We start from the raw sequence: 14,979 nt of genomic DNA, 5'->3' as shown, positions 1-14,979 counted from the left end.
TGTGAACTCACCTGTATGCATTGTGAACTATCTGTTGGTGCAGCTACTTGTGGTAGTGTTGGGGTATTTTTGCTGATGATGTCATCGGTGGTACAATTTTTCCAAAAGGAGCCGTCAATTGGCTTGGTGTATCTTCCTGCCTTCTGCTTGTCATGATTGTCCAGCTAAAATTTGGGGGCCAACAGAGGTGAGGCAAAGAACCTCACCCCCCCCGCTGGTACAAAGACCTCTCCACAGGTGTGGCTGTATACTGGACCAGTAGTCAGTGACGGGTAAGATCCAATTGCAATGGTACCAACCTAAGGACCATATGTACTATTGGACAACCTAAGGCAGGCACGGTCCCTAAGCCACATGCTTTTTGTTTAAACAGAGAGGGGGAGATGTTGAGAGCCACAGCGGAAGGGGCCCCAGCAAACTTCCAGCTGCCGGCTGATGATTGGCTCACAGCGGCCCCAGCAACATCTAGCTGATTGGCTCCTCTGCGGTGATGCTCATTGGGCTGTTTCCCTGCCCTTTCAGACCACGGAGCTGCTCATTGGGGGACTTTTGTGGCTCCGCCCACGTGACCCAGCCAATCGGCCTCAAGAGCAGGAGGATTGTGGGAGGTGGGGAGAAGCTCGGGTGGGAGAGAGAGGCTTGTGGAAAGCCGGTGGTGGCAGTTGAGGCTCTGAGGGTTTTTCCTGAGAGGCTGTTTTGTTTGGCGTGTGTGGTTCTAAAAATAAAGTTAGTTTCTTTTGACAAGTGGCTCCTGATTGTGCCCAGCCAGACTGCGGCATATTTGGATAACCTATTTCTTCTTGCTTGAGTTTTAGCAAATTTTCTTTTGAAGGAACAAGTCCCTTTTATCTGGGTTATCAAATTTATGGACATAGACCTATTTATTATCCTTTCAATGTCCATATGATCCAAAGTGATAACCCCTCTTCCAATTGTAATATTCATAATTTGTCTTCTCTTTTCTCTCTTCCCTGTTTTCTCCTCTCTCCTCCTCTTCCCCCCTCTTTCTTTTCTTCTTCTCTCTCTTCCTTTCTCTTCCTCTGCCTGGCTAGAATCTAATTTATTTCTCTTTTCAAAGAAGCAGCTTTGAGTTTCAATTTTCTCTACTGAATTCATATTGTCTACTTCACTGATTTCTGCTATAATCATTATTATATCTTTTTATTATTATTATTTACATATGACAGCAGAATGTATTACTTATTACATGTATAGAGCACAATTTTTCATATCTCTGGTTGTATACACAGTATATTCACACCAATACGTGTCTTCATACCTGTACTTTGGATAATAATGATCCTCATATTCCACCATCATTAATTACCCCATGCCCCCTCCTTCCCCTGCCACCCACCCCTCTGCCCTATCTATAGTTTGTCTATTCCTCCCATGCTCCCTCTCTCTATCCCACTATGAATCAGCCTCCTTATATCAGAGAAAACATTTGGCATTTGTTTTTTTGGGGATTGGCTAACTTTGCTTAGCATTATCTTCTCTAACTCCATCCATTTACCTGCAAATGCCATGATATTATTTCTTTTATTCTGCATACTTTGGATTTATTTTACTCTTCTTTTTCTAGTTTTCTGTGGCAGAAGCTTAGATTATTGATTTAAGATCTTTATTCTTTTCTAGTTTATACATTCACTGATATAAATTTTCCTCTAAGGGACTGGGACTGTGGCTAAGTGGTAGAGTGCTCCCCTAGCACGGCCGGGACCCCGGGTTCAATTCTCAGCACCACATAAAAATAAAGGCATTGTGTTGTGTCCATCTAAACCTAAAAAATAAATATTAAATAAATAAATTTTCCTCTAAGTTTTATTTTCATTCCATCCCACATGTTTTGATAAGTTGTTTTCATTTAGTTCAAAATATTTTTTAAAATTTCACTTGCAATTTCTTCTTTTATCCACATGTTAGAAGTGTGCTGTTTAGTCTCTAAGTGTTTTGGCATCTTCCAACTATCTTTCTGCTATTGACGTCTAATTTAACTCCACTGGGGTATAAGAGCAAACACTGTATTATTTCTATCTTTTAAATCTGTTATGGTGCACTTTATGCCCAGACGGTAGTCTGTTCTGGTGAGTGTTCCATGGGAGCTTGATACGAAACGTTGTTCTGTGTTGTTGGCTGAAGGGGTCCACAGCTGTCCATTATAATCTAACAAATCAGCAGTGTTGTTGAGTTGCATATGTCCTTACTGATTTCTGCCTGCTGGATCTGTCCATTTCTGAATATGAGTGTTGTTGAAGTACCCAGCAGTAACAGTAGATTCTTCTACTTCCCCTTGCAGTTCTCTCAGTTCTGTTTCATGATTTTGACATGCTCTTGTTAGATACATACATGTGAAAAATGCTACATCTTCTTGAGGAATGACCCCTCTATTCATTATAGAAAGCTCTTATTTATTCCTAATAGGTTTCCTTGCTGAAAAGTTTGCAGTGTCTGACATTAAAATAGTTATTCCTCTTACATTTGATTAGTGTTAGTATGGTAGGTAGATCTTTCTTCATGCATTTACTCTTAATCTATATATGCATTTATATTTACAACATAGAATGAGCATGTAGTTGGGCCTTGGTTTTTGATCCACTGGCAAGCTGTCTTTTAACTGGTTCATTTAGACTCTTCTAAACTCTTCTAAATAACACTAAGCTGCTTCATAGGTGATGAAGCATCTTATCATAACAAAACGATTCCAATTCCTCTCTTCTCTCCTTAGTCATTGTTATCATTCATTTTACTAACATCTAAGCATTCATGAACCTACACAATCGAATGCTTTGTTGCTATTATTATATTGAACGAATATTATGTTAGATCAATTAATAATAGGAAAAATCAAAGTTTTTATCTCACCTTCACTTATTCTTTCTTGATGTCCTTCCTTTATGGAGAAATGACTTTGTGAACTTTATAATTTTCTTTCTCTCTAAAGAATTTCTTGCCACATTTTTTACAAGGCAGGTGTTACTGTCTGGATGTTCCTGTGGTAATGCAGGATTGTTAGCAGTGAAATGAGTGCATTAGGAGACTGTAACCTAATCAGTCCATCTGGTTTGAATGGAATGACTAGGTAGTGACTAGGAAGGCGGGACGTGGCTGAAGAATGTGGGTCACTGCGGGCTGCCCTGGAGGGGTGAACCTTCCCCATGTTCCCTCTGCCTGTCTCTCTGCCTCCCAGCTGCCGTGCCTGGAGCAGTGCTCCTCTGTCACACCCTTACACCATGGTGACCCTCACTTGGGCCCAGAGTAATGGAGCTGGCTGACCACGGACTGAACGTCTGAAACCATGAGCCAATAAAGTTTTCTTCCTCTAAGTTGTTCTTGTCTCATCTTTTGGTTACAATGACAAAAATCTGACTAACACAGTAGGTCATCTGGCAACAAACTCCCTCAATCTTTGTCTGTCTAGAAAGTCTTTACTTCTCCTTCCCTTAGGCAGAGTAATTTCTCCATGTATAGAATTCTAGGTTGGTGGTTTGTCTCTCCCAATACCTTCACTATTTCACCCCCTTTCTCCTCGCTTGCCTGCTTTCTAAGGAAGTCAGATACAAACCTTACCTTTCTTACTCTGCAGCTGAGGTAGACTTTTTCTTTCTTTGACGTAGGGTAGTTTGAACAGGACATGCATAGGTGTGGATTTCCTGTAGTCGTCGGTTTTATTTTGTTTCATTGCTTATCCTATTTGGCGTTCTCTGAGCTTTCTAGATCTGAGGTTTGGTGTCTGAACTTGGGGGCAATTCTCAATCATCACTGTTTCAAACATTTCTTCTGTCCCTTTTCCTCTCTCTTCCCCTTTTGATGTTCCTATTATACATGGATTACACCTTTTGTAGTTGTCCCATAATTATTTCAAATTCTATTCTATTTATTTTCCAATCTCCCCCCCCCCCCCGCTCCTTCTTTCCAGTTCAGTTTTGGAAATGACAACTACTACTGATCTAGGCTATTATTCTCAAGCTCAGGGACTCTTTTTCAGCCTTATCCAGTCTGCTAATAAGTCCATCAAAGGCATTCTTCATTTCTGTAAAAGTGACGTTGATTTCTCACATCTCTGCTTACATTGCCCTCCCTTCCTCCTTCCTTTCTTCCTCCCGCTTCCTCCTTCTTCCCTCCCATGCTGGGAATCTAACCCAGGGCCTCCTGCCTGCCGCACAGGCACTCTAGCACTGAGCTAACTCCCAGCCCATCTACCTGTTCTTAGATGCTGTCGACTACTTCTTGAGAGCTCTTACACATTGATCATTTTTGAATTCCGGTTAGGATAATTCCAACCTCCCTGCCATATCTGAATCTGGCTCTGAAGCTTGCTCTCTCTTTAGATTGCATTTTTGCCTTTTAGTGTGTCTTGTAATTTTTTCTTGATGACCAGATGTGAGGTACTGGGTAAAAGGATCGGCTGAAAACGGCTCTTTAGTAAAGTCATGGTCAGGTGTGGGGGAGGTGAGCACTCTGCAGGCCTAGGATGAGGTCTCATCTTTCAGTGAGCCTGTACCCTGGACTGGCAGCTTCACCAGTGCTTCTCAACACCCCTCACCTCGTGCCCAGGTGGAACAAGATGGCTATTGAGGGCTAGACTTGAGTATTCCCCCTGCCCTGGTGGAACGGGCTGGCTGTTGAGGGCTACAGTATTTCCCTTTCCCAGGTCAGTCAGGCCCTAAAAAAAATCCCAGCAGGCTAGGTTCTGGTTAAACAGTTTCTTGTGCAGATAGGCCTTATTAAGAACAGAATATCTGACATATTTCAAAATGGTTCTTTACTTCTGTCTGCCAGAGGCATCGGATTTTCTCCAATATTCACTGTGAGAAACTGGTAGACCTCCAGGAGGTAAAATCCAAGTGTGGGGGCCTTCAGAAGACTGGGTCCCCTACAGGTTTTCTCTCTGTGAATGCTGTGGCACTCCCTGTTCAGGTACTGGGCCCTGGGCAGAGGCTAGTGGAAGCTTCTGCTCTGTTACTCCAACTCTGCCTGTCTGCTCCAACTTGGGGGCAGTGGTTTGCCCTGTGCTTTCACTTCTCCGCACATCCAAAAAGATCGGCTGCTTTGTCAGCTTGTTCGGCTCTGCACTTGTTGTTAGGTCAGGGAGGCAACTTCTGAACTCTCTTCCTGGGCCTGCTGGGCCAGAAATCAGAAGCCTCTCCATACATGTTTCAGATGTAACATGGTGCTGGGCCAGTTTGTTGTTGGCATCTTTCTGATTTGACACAGTGATCAGGAACTAGCAAATCAACTGGGTACTCCAGAGGTGCATGGGGCAGAGGTGGGAGGTGACTCATAGGGGTTCTGAGGCTGCAGTCAATACACTGTGTGAGGTCATGTGGTCTGGGCCACCACAAGACAGCTCGTCTAAGTAAAGGATGTGTTTTGCATCTGGTGCCTCCTAATGCTTGGAGAAAGGCACACGATGTGGTGAGCCCCCTGACTCTGCAGCCCCCACATCTGCCCTGGTGACCAGGAGGCTAGCTGCAGGGCCCTCTGCCTCCATCTAGGCTGTAGGTCCTCCCCTGTGGGCACATGGCCCAGCAGACAGGAAGCCAGCTGTGAGGAGTCCTGGCAAATCCCAATGGAAACAACACTGTGCAGAGAGTTGAGGTTCTGCAGCACAGCTATACCTCCTGTGACAGAACTCAGCACCCGTGAAAGCAGCCCCCACTGGGCTTCTGAATAGACAGTGAAGGCAGAATTCTGCACAGCTCCACACTGCCGACCCACCCCACATTCAGTGAGGCAGAAGAACAGCAGGCTCAGCGCTGGGCACCAGCAGGGCCATGGGCCAAGCCAGCTCAGGGGACAGAAGGAAACTTCAGGCTGGCTCTAGGAGAGGCCAGACTTTATGCTGTCCAGACACAGACACAACTGCGTATCCACTCCCCCTGCACACACAGATGCCCTAGGGTCTGTGGGGAGAGGAAGATCTCACAGCAGGAAGACCACTGCAAAGATGGGGCCTCAGGGAAGCTACGACAAACTGTAGGCAGGAGCGAGCGGCTGGGCTGGTGGCCCTGGACCTGGCAAGAGCAAGGTCAGAGAGGGAGAGGACTAAAGTGTGAGGCATGCACTGAACAGATGGGAGGTCTTTGTGTCTCTTGCTAATGCCACCTGCAGGCACCTCCACAAGAGGCACATAGTCACCATGTAATAGGCAGTCTGTTTCCTGCAGTCAGGGGACAGGGACAGGGAGATTTGGGTGTCATCTCCACACTCCTCAGACTCCAGCTTACTAACCTGGCTCTTGAGGTGCTTCTGAAGCTCCTCTCACTTACGGGGGGACTAAGGCTGAAGATATCCCTGGAGACCCTGGCACTTCAGGGGCTAGGATGGAGTTGGGCTATTCATTCAGCATATCACAGAGCAATGTGCATGTCCGGTGCTGCAGCATGTGCCTGACAGAGGACAATGGACAAAAACCCAGAGGTCCCCTCTTCAAGGAGTACACCCTTCAATGGATGTGACCAACAGTAAGGTTGAGCTGTGCCAGAGTCAAGGACAGCACTCATGGTATGTCTGGGGTCAGGGAAGGAACCAACCTCAGGAACTTGGGAAAGCAGTCCAGCCAGAGGTGCCAGTGTGCACAGGCCCAAGGGGGAGGACCTAGGACCTGTGAAGCTGTGTGGCTAGAGGGCAAGGCAGTAGAAGCACAGGTAACCCAGCAGAGCTGGCCAGCTAAGAACTGTGCCTGGGGTGGAATGGAAGAGGAGAACTCCACAGCCTGGCCTGAGTAGAGAGGCAAGCACTGTGCTTCAGGGAGTAGAACACGTGAGACCTACTGAGCATTTCCGTTTGGGCTCCAGGTAACACCTGCATGTCTGTGTCTTCAGTGCCGGAGCCAGGCTAAGCCCGAGTCACTGTGCACCAGTCATTCTTAGGTTCCTCCTAACAGATGTCTCTCCCCAGCTATCACCTTCTGTGACGAACCTGGGTATCTGATTTCCCACATCTGATGACCTCTGGTCTTGGGACTGGGCACCAGTACCTGGTAGTCATCTAGCACGCTCTATTTCTTGGTAGAACTGCAGACTTCACCTAAAAGCATAGCAACAATAACCTACCTTCATAGCTAATTAAACACCACCCTCAGAGTCATTCTGCAGAGGCCTGGTGTCTGCCAGCAGGGGTATGAGGAAGGGGCAGGTGTACATGGTTACCCTCGGCCACATGAGGCAATATGGTATCTGTACAAAATGGAATGTTGTAAAAGGTGCTGGTGATGGCACCACAACCTAAATGGTCAGGCTCCAGAGCACAGGCCAGCATCGGAGGTGTCAACCAGCTAGGCAGGACTGACCACACCAGTGCTCAGAGCCCAGCCCGCCAGCACTCTCCTGAGCCATCTCTTGTCCTTGGCTTCAACTGTACTTTCCTTCTCATTTGGCACAAGTCCTTACTTATGGATTTCAAACTTATTTTAACCGGAGAATGAGCAAAACTCCATATTGAAGGACTTCAGAAGGAGCCAACCAGAAGGAGCCCCCACCTATGAGTCCCCCTCCTACACTGACCCTCAATTTACTCTCAGAAGCAATGTTTAAATAAACTGCTTTAATGAAAATGCTTTTGTAAAAATGATTTCCCCACAGATTCTGGCAAGAATTGTAGGCAAAGTGGGTATCCTGGGACCACCCACAGGGAAGGTCTAGCTGTTTGTCACCTCCCATGTTCCTCAGCCTCTGAACATAGGGCACATAACAGGAAGTTTTACAGATCCAGAAGGTTACAGATCAGGTTTACAGGTCAAGATGGGCATTTTGTAGAGCTGGAATGTGAGGAGCTGGACCTTGAGCACAAAGATGTGTTGGGGGCCCAAGTCTAGGCAGGCATGAAAGTTGGGAGCACCCACCAAGACACCCTGGACCGACCTCCATGTGCCTCAGAGGACAATCCCCTGATTTCTCCTCATTCTCACAGAGCCCTAGGAGCAAGAAATAAACTCCCCAAACAGAAAAACCCAAGAGAAGTCCCCACTGACAGCAGAGGGGCTGTCGCACCACTAGCACTGTGACCAAAGGTGAGATCTTCAGGTCCCTCCCTGGCCACGAAACCACTTGCTCACAGCCTTGCAGATCAAGTCCCACACCCGCAAGACTCCTGCTCAAATCCGTCTTCACTTTAAAAATAACTCTTCACGCGCAGTAACTAAGGACACACAGACCTCTTAACACACATACACAGCTGGGGCACTTGCTGCTCCCTCCCCTGTTCAGAGTACGCTGGTGACGTGAATTCAAGGCTTGTCCTTTCTCAAAGCCTGTTAGAATAAAACACACTTCAATCTGCATAATCAAGACATTTTATGTTTCATTAAAAAGAACAAGAATACTGGCTATGCCAGTGTGAGGAGGGGCTGGTGATCAGTTCCCACAGGAGCATCACAGCCAGCCCCTGCCTAGCTTGAAGGGCCAGGAGAGCCTCAACTGTCACTCAGCACCCACACTTGGCACTTCCATGGAGGGGAGTCAATCTGATTCCAGTCACAGGGTGGAGACAGACACAAGCAAGTTCTCCACCCAGGGAGCCTGGGCCTGAGCAAGGCTCGAACGGAGCACTGCTTCTACCCACAGGAGAAAACACTTTCCCACTAAACCTCTGGCACGATGCCAGGGTGCTCACTGGGGGTGTAGGTCAGGCATGGGAGAAGCCATGCTGTCTTGGTCTCTGACTATAACCTCCAGGTACCACCAGGGTGTGGGGTGTTGGTGAAGATGTCCCTGCAGTGATCTGTGTCTTCACAGAACATGAACTTCACTCAGGCCGGCCTTCTGTCCGAACCAGGCCCCACCCTCACTCCTGGCACTCAGATGGGCCCAGCGTCTCCTGCAGCCTACACTGCAGTGGTAGACAGGGGCATTCCTGCAGCACATGCCTTGGGTGTCAAGGGGTCTATCAAGGAAGGAAGGAAGGAAGGAAGGAAGGAAGGGAGGGAGGGAGGGGAGGGGAGGAAAGGGAGGAAGGGAGGGAGGGAGGAAGGAAGGAAGAAAGGAAGAGAGAAAGAGGAACAGGGGCAAAGGAGAACACGTGACCTGGAGGCTCTAGAGGTCAGGACAGCTGCAGATGCATGCCTTAGTCCAATCCAGACTACTGGCCCAGCTCCCAGCCCTGGGGTTCAGGGGCCCTGGGAAAGAGGGCTGGGCTCTCCCCACCCTGGCCTGAGGCAGGGAACAATGGAAAGTGAGCAAGCTTTTGGAAGCTGGGGACCTCCCTGGTTCAGATGCACATAAACCCTCCTAAGCTCCTTTGTTCTGTCCCCCATCGGTAAGGACAGACAGACATAGAAAGCTCAAGGATGCCACACCATGCATGCTATGTGCCCAAAACAGACATGTACATCCTCAACCCACAGGCTGTACTCACCCACAATCCTGGTCATGGCCCTGAGGCCCTTCCAATCATGATCTCCCAGCTCTGTCCACCTACTATGCCACAGATTACAGACAACAACCATCAACTCCATCAACTCTGGACAAAGTGTCAAAAAAATGATCTAAAGGCATCTGAGAAAGTCCATATATGGCCACATCCTAGGCAAAATGCTGAAGCAGAGGGGGGGGGGAATTAAACAATAAAAAAAGATGCATTTCACAAAGAGGAATAAAAAAGAGTAAGGAATGAATCCTCTCCACAGTCAGCTGCTGGGGCCAGGCCAGCGAGTTCAGCTCCCCCAAAATTATAAAAGCAGAACTGGAGACAAGGAAACCCAACAAGGAAGGCCAGTGATTTCAGCAATATGGCAGATCAGCCAACATCAGAAGAATCAGCAAACACTGGAAAAATCTTTCTGCAGTCTCAGAGTATCACCAGCCATGGAAATAAGAAACCAAAATTTAGCAAAGAAAAGGGAGAGAAGGTTGAAAGCAGGAGTAACAGTGAAAACAAAGAAAACTGGGAAATGAAGTGAGGATGAGGCTCATTCAAGTAATCAACAAAGAGAGTGAGACTTGTGCATTGTCATTGTATGATTTTATTTGGTTTTCTTCAAGCTAATATGCACAAGTGGGGACCACTCCACTTAGCTGATGTCAGACCAGACGGTCAAGAGAGACCTGGATCCCAGAACAGCTCATGAGGTCAACCTGAAGCAGACGAAGCAGCCCATAAAAACAGGAGAAATGACACATGAAGTTGGAAGTGAGACAGAAGAGATGATCATGGGAAGTGTCTAGTGTGAAGATGGGGTAATATCCAAGATTCCTTTAGAAACTGAGGCCGAGGCTGAGGGAGACAGAACCTCAGGTGAACTTGATTACTTGTACAGTTGTGAGAACATGGTGGAAGGACAGATCAGCCTCTCCACAGAACTTAGCCCCAGCATGGTCACCTCTGCCATAACAGTGCAGGTGCACAGGTGTATCCTGTGGAAGGAGCACAGCTTCAAGAGCATATTAGGTGTCAAACTGATTATCACTTCAGTATAGAAAACCTGGAACACGACTCCATTCTTTGGAGAACCAGGGTGAACAAGGTCGGCTGCTTGTCTCCCTGACTGCTGGATTTCACAGTCTTCAGGCTTCTGCCACAAGCCTTTTAGAGGCCCTGAAGGACAGCACAGAAGTAGAATGGTGGAAAGAGACAGAACCAGGAAAATGGCCAGTCCCGGGCCCTCCTCCCAAGAGTGTGCCACAGGCAGACTTCCCTCAGCTGGTGGACAGTCCAGACCAAGCCTTTCACCCCCATCTGGTAACAGCTTTTCTTCTAGAAACAACAGGATAACAGAGGCTCTTTGGTCCATTTTAACTATCTATTCTCAGTTTATCTTCAGCAGGAAAATTAAAGAGAAACTAAATGACTTTGATGCTCCAAATTCTATTTATATTGTTTCCCACAGAGAGCTATTATTTAAATAGGGACCCAGAATCATGGGTGAAGCTCTCTTGTGCTTCTTGTTCTTATATTCGTGTGCACGGTGTCATGTGTGGAGTTTCTACCTATCTTCCCCTCCTAATTTTACTGGTGACTATGAATACACTGTGCTGGTTTTCCCTGTGCAGTACTGAGACAGTCTAGAAGTGAATGCCCAAGAAAGGAATGGCGTCCCTTTAATCTTTTTACCCATGCATTTTAACCTTGTCATGAAAAGACACATGGCCCGTATCCTAAAGCAGAATTGGAGTTCTGGTTGTATGTAGAGTTTCCGAAACCTGCTTAAGTATTATGATTTCTCCTAGATTATTTTAAAGACATTCCCTCTTGGGAAAAAGAAATGGTCCTGGACTTTTCAGTCAGGGTGAAGACCTAAGGGTGTTATGGGACTGGAACATGCAATGGAACAGGTGTCTCACTGAAATGCCATTGTAAACACTGGAAGCCACCAGACTGCCTTCTGTACTAGAGTGTCCACTGCCCACCTGGGCAGCACAACAGTAGAGATTGCTGTCCTTCCAGGAGCTACTGGGACTGGGTCCCAGGGGCTCCTTTCATTTGCAGGAGAAGCTAATGATCATCACTGTGGAAGCTCTGCATGGCTCTGTCTTTTGCCTCCAGGCCTACATGCCTGTGTCCAGTCAATCATACAGAGAGAAAGGACTGGGTGGCATTTCCAGCTTGCCAGGCCTGTGCTGCTGGTCCACCCCCTGCTGTGGTGAACATTACCTATCTCACGTGCTGTGATGCTTCACATGGACGTAAGATTTGTTAATGTGGATACTAGAGTGGTAAGAAACTTAAGAAATGAATGAGGATATGCTCCATTATTCATCAAAATTAGTCCTATGCATCCATAAAGAATTAACAATGGAGGCAAAACAAAGGCATTCTAAAATTATTAAATCAATGAAAACTGGGAAAATCTGCAACTGGAACAACTGTACATGAAACATTAATGGAAGAATTTCAGACTAAAGAAAATTATGCCACCTGGAAGCTAACATCTATGATAAGGAATGAAGAGTGGAAAAACAAAATAGTAAATAAAGAAGAACACTTTATTCTTAATTTCTTTAAAAGAAAGCTGACTTTGGAAAGCAAAATGATATTACAACATATGCAGAAATAAATTATGTGGCAACAAAACCAATAAGAAAAGAAGCTTAAACAAAGGTATATTGTTGTAAGGTCCTCAAAGCAAATGTGAAAAGGTTTATCAACCCAAGGTAATTGTGATAGGATGTTTATTTCCATATTTAGAACAACAATAAAGATAAGACATATATACGAAATAAAATGGAATATTAAGAAATGACTGATTAGTGAAAATTAAGGCAGGATAAGGCAAATATATAAAAGAACAGATGGGACAATAGAAAACACACAACAAGGCAGAAGAGCTGAATTCGCATATCAATAATCACAACAAGTGTAAACCGATTTAACACTCCCAATTAAAAAATGCACTGTCAGACTGGATAATTAAAGCAGACCCAAGTACATGTTAGTCTTAAACACTTTATAAATACAAAGACACACATTAAAAAGCAGGAATGACTGATTAACACCAGACAAAGCTGACAGAAAGAAGAGTGTGAGCAGAGACAAAGGGAGATGTTTCCCAATGAAAAATGGTCAAGGTATCAAGGAAGAATAAGTATCCTGTGTGTGCATGCTGCTAAGAAAACAGCTCCAGATACATGAAGCAAAAACTGGCAAAATAAAGGCAGAAATCAACAAAGTCAAAGTTGCAACTGTAGATTCTAAACTTCTACTGATGATTGATGGAACTGTAGACCAGGTGTTAACAAAGAGAGAGGGATAGAGTGGATCTACCACCATCTCACCACCAGCCACAGATCATCATGCCCAAGCTGTAGTTGCTCTTGAGACACACCCTGAGATCACCTCCTGGTCCATCAGAAGATCCCATATCTGGAAAGTCCACAGAGTTCTGCCTGTGGCTACAGAAGAATTAAAAATCAGTAACAAAAATCTATCACAAATTCCCAAAATATTTGAAAATAGACATGTTTCTAAATACCCCACAAATCAAAAAATATTGAGAAATTAGAAAAATTTGATAATGAACATGAATTAACATTTATATTAAATTAACATTAATATAACAATTATAATTAAATGTAACTTCCTGATAACTGATGAATATATATTAATTGAATGACATGAATATATAATATTGATATAATTAACATAATATTAATAAAATGACATTAATTCTTGTATACTGTACTCAGAATTTTTGATTCTATAAAATGTACCTAAATTCTAAAGATGTTATAGAATATGGTGTTGAACTTTCTACCCAGATGATGATTAACCTTAATTTACATAAGGACTCTACCTAATAGGCTCTCTTTAATGCAAATCTGACAAAATTATTTTTAGAAGTAAGTTAATTTTCTTTGATCAGATAAAAATGAGATTATGCTTATTTGTTCAAATCCATAATGCAGACTAGATTGCTTTGCTCTTATTAATGTTTTGTATTTTTATGGCCTAAGAACTAAACCTCAACTCTGAACAAGTGGGGTCGGGTCCCTCGAATATGTGTCGTGACCAGGAAAGACTTTCAGCATGCACCAGTGACAGATTTATTTAGAATTCGACCCTCTTAAGAGTGAGAGGCACGACTGTTGGTCTGGTGTTGATACTGGTAGAGAAACAGGAGCTACAGGTAGAGTCAGGGCAGAGTTGTGCAAATTCGTACCAATATTTTAGCGCTTGTGCGCGGTCCTTACTTTTGCAAGTCAAGGATGTATGGTCATTTCCTGCATTCCAACAGTTCATGGGCACTTCTCTTTTAATATTCAGTGTATTTTTATTTTTCTGTGTCCCCAAATTCCTATCTCATTCTGACTCTGACTCAGAAATTGTTACTTCTCCTCTAATATGGGCCAGTCAGTTCAAGGAATGGGATATGACTTCCATGCTGTGGGACAAAATGCTTGGCAAATAATCAGGGATGTCTTCAGAGAAAAATCATTAAGTGAAGGGGGAAGAGAGATGGGGTTAATCACATGAAGTTACTTGACAAACCCTAGTTCTTATGCAAACCACTACTAAAGCCTTCTCCCAGGTAAAGCTACTGAATACTTGCCTCCTTCAGGAATAAGCACCTGACTACTTCTGTTCAACTTCCTTGCTGGTATCTGCACACCCATCCAACAGCAGACTGCCAGTCGGACCACTGGAGCTCCATTTACCTTGAGATTAAGACTAAGTAGGGGGGTTTGAAACAGACTCCCCTTTGAAAAGAAAAGCAGCTTTTTGATAACTGTTTTTCTGCACTCCATATTTCCTCCTACTGAGGACAGACACCAAGGAAATTAAGACTGACACATTCTCTGGCTATCCACATCTACATATGCCTGTTACCTGGCTTTTGTTTCTATTTCCTGTGCTGGCAGGTTGGTGCCAAATCCAGGCAGGGTCCCTGGGGCAGGCTGCCATTGGCAAACTGGCCATGAAAAACTCCATCTCAGAGTTCCGAGATGCACCTCAGGCAGATGTGGCGGCTCTTCCATCAGCCACCATGCCACCTAGACTTGCTCTCAGCTGGTAGCAGTACTGTCTAAGTAGGGTCTGATTTTACATCGTACAGTTTCCGAGTGGAAATGAGGTCTGTGGTCTTTGTCCTATTTCCCCTGGGAATACCGTAAACCCACAGGGTGTTCTTGCCAACACAGATCTCAGCTGCTTCTGGAAGCTGAATGTTGGCCTGGGAGGGAAGCTTGCTCAGAGCTTCGCTCCCTGGACACAGCCCACAGGAAGCAGTGCTGCCAACTGCTAGCCATCAAACCTAGCCTTCAGAGGAGACCAAAAATTGCAGCAGCAAGGGCCATGGTGACCCTGTTCCCTCTGCCAGGCCAACTTCCAGCCTCATTCTGTGGCACCTGCTCTAGGGAGGGCGCTGCATGCCTGTGCCTGCCTTGGTGCCACAGTGGCTGACACCTCTTGCTCTTCCTAGAGACCATCCTGGGGTTCTCAATCCTGCCTGGACCCTGAGGCTAAGGAGATTGCTGAAGGAGGAGAATCTGCCTGAGGATGGGCTCTGTGCCCCACATTATGGTGCCAGGAAAAGAGGCCCCA

At 45.4% G+C, this 14,979-nt stretch overlaps 1 protein-coding gene across 13 annotated transcripts in view; it reads right to left on the bottom strand.

Annotated features, from left to right (window-relative positions):
- Positions 1–14,979, bottom strand: part of Pcbp3 (poly(rC) binding protein 3) — a 227,378-nt gene that overhangs the window by 97,428 nt on the left and 114,971 nt on the right. For 2 of the 13 annotated variants that reach the window (XM_046439061.1, XM_058577223.1), the window contains exon 4: positions 12,764–12,830. The exons of the other annotated variants lie outside the window; for them this stretch is intronic. The gene's annotated coding sequence lies outside the window, so the exon portion shown is untranslated. The remainder of the gene's footprint in view (positions 1–12,763; positions 12,831–14,979) is intronic. 13 annotated transcript variants of the gene reach the window in all.

Source organism: Marmota monax, unplaced genomic scaffold (genome assembly GCF_021218885.2).
Source record: "Marmota monax isolate L192 unplaced genomic scaffold, Marmota_monax_Labrador192_F-V1.1 WCK01_AAM20220418_F8-fsc00125, whole genome shotgun sequence".
NCBI lineage: Eukaryota > Metazoa > Chordata > Mammalia > Rodentia > Sciuridae > Marmota > Marmota monax.
Note: the sequence above shows the minus strand (reverse complement) of the source record. Positions and strands in the feature narration are given on the sequence as shown.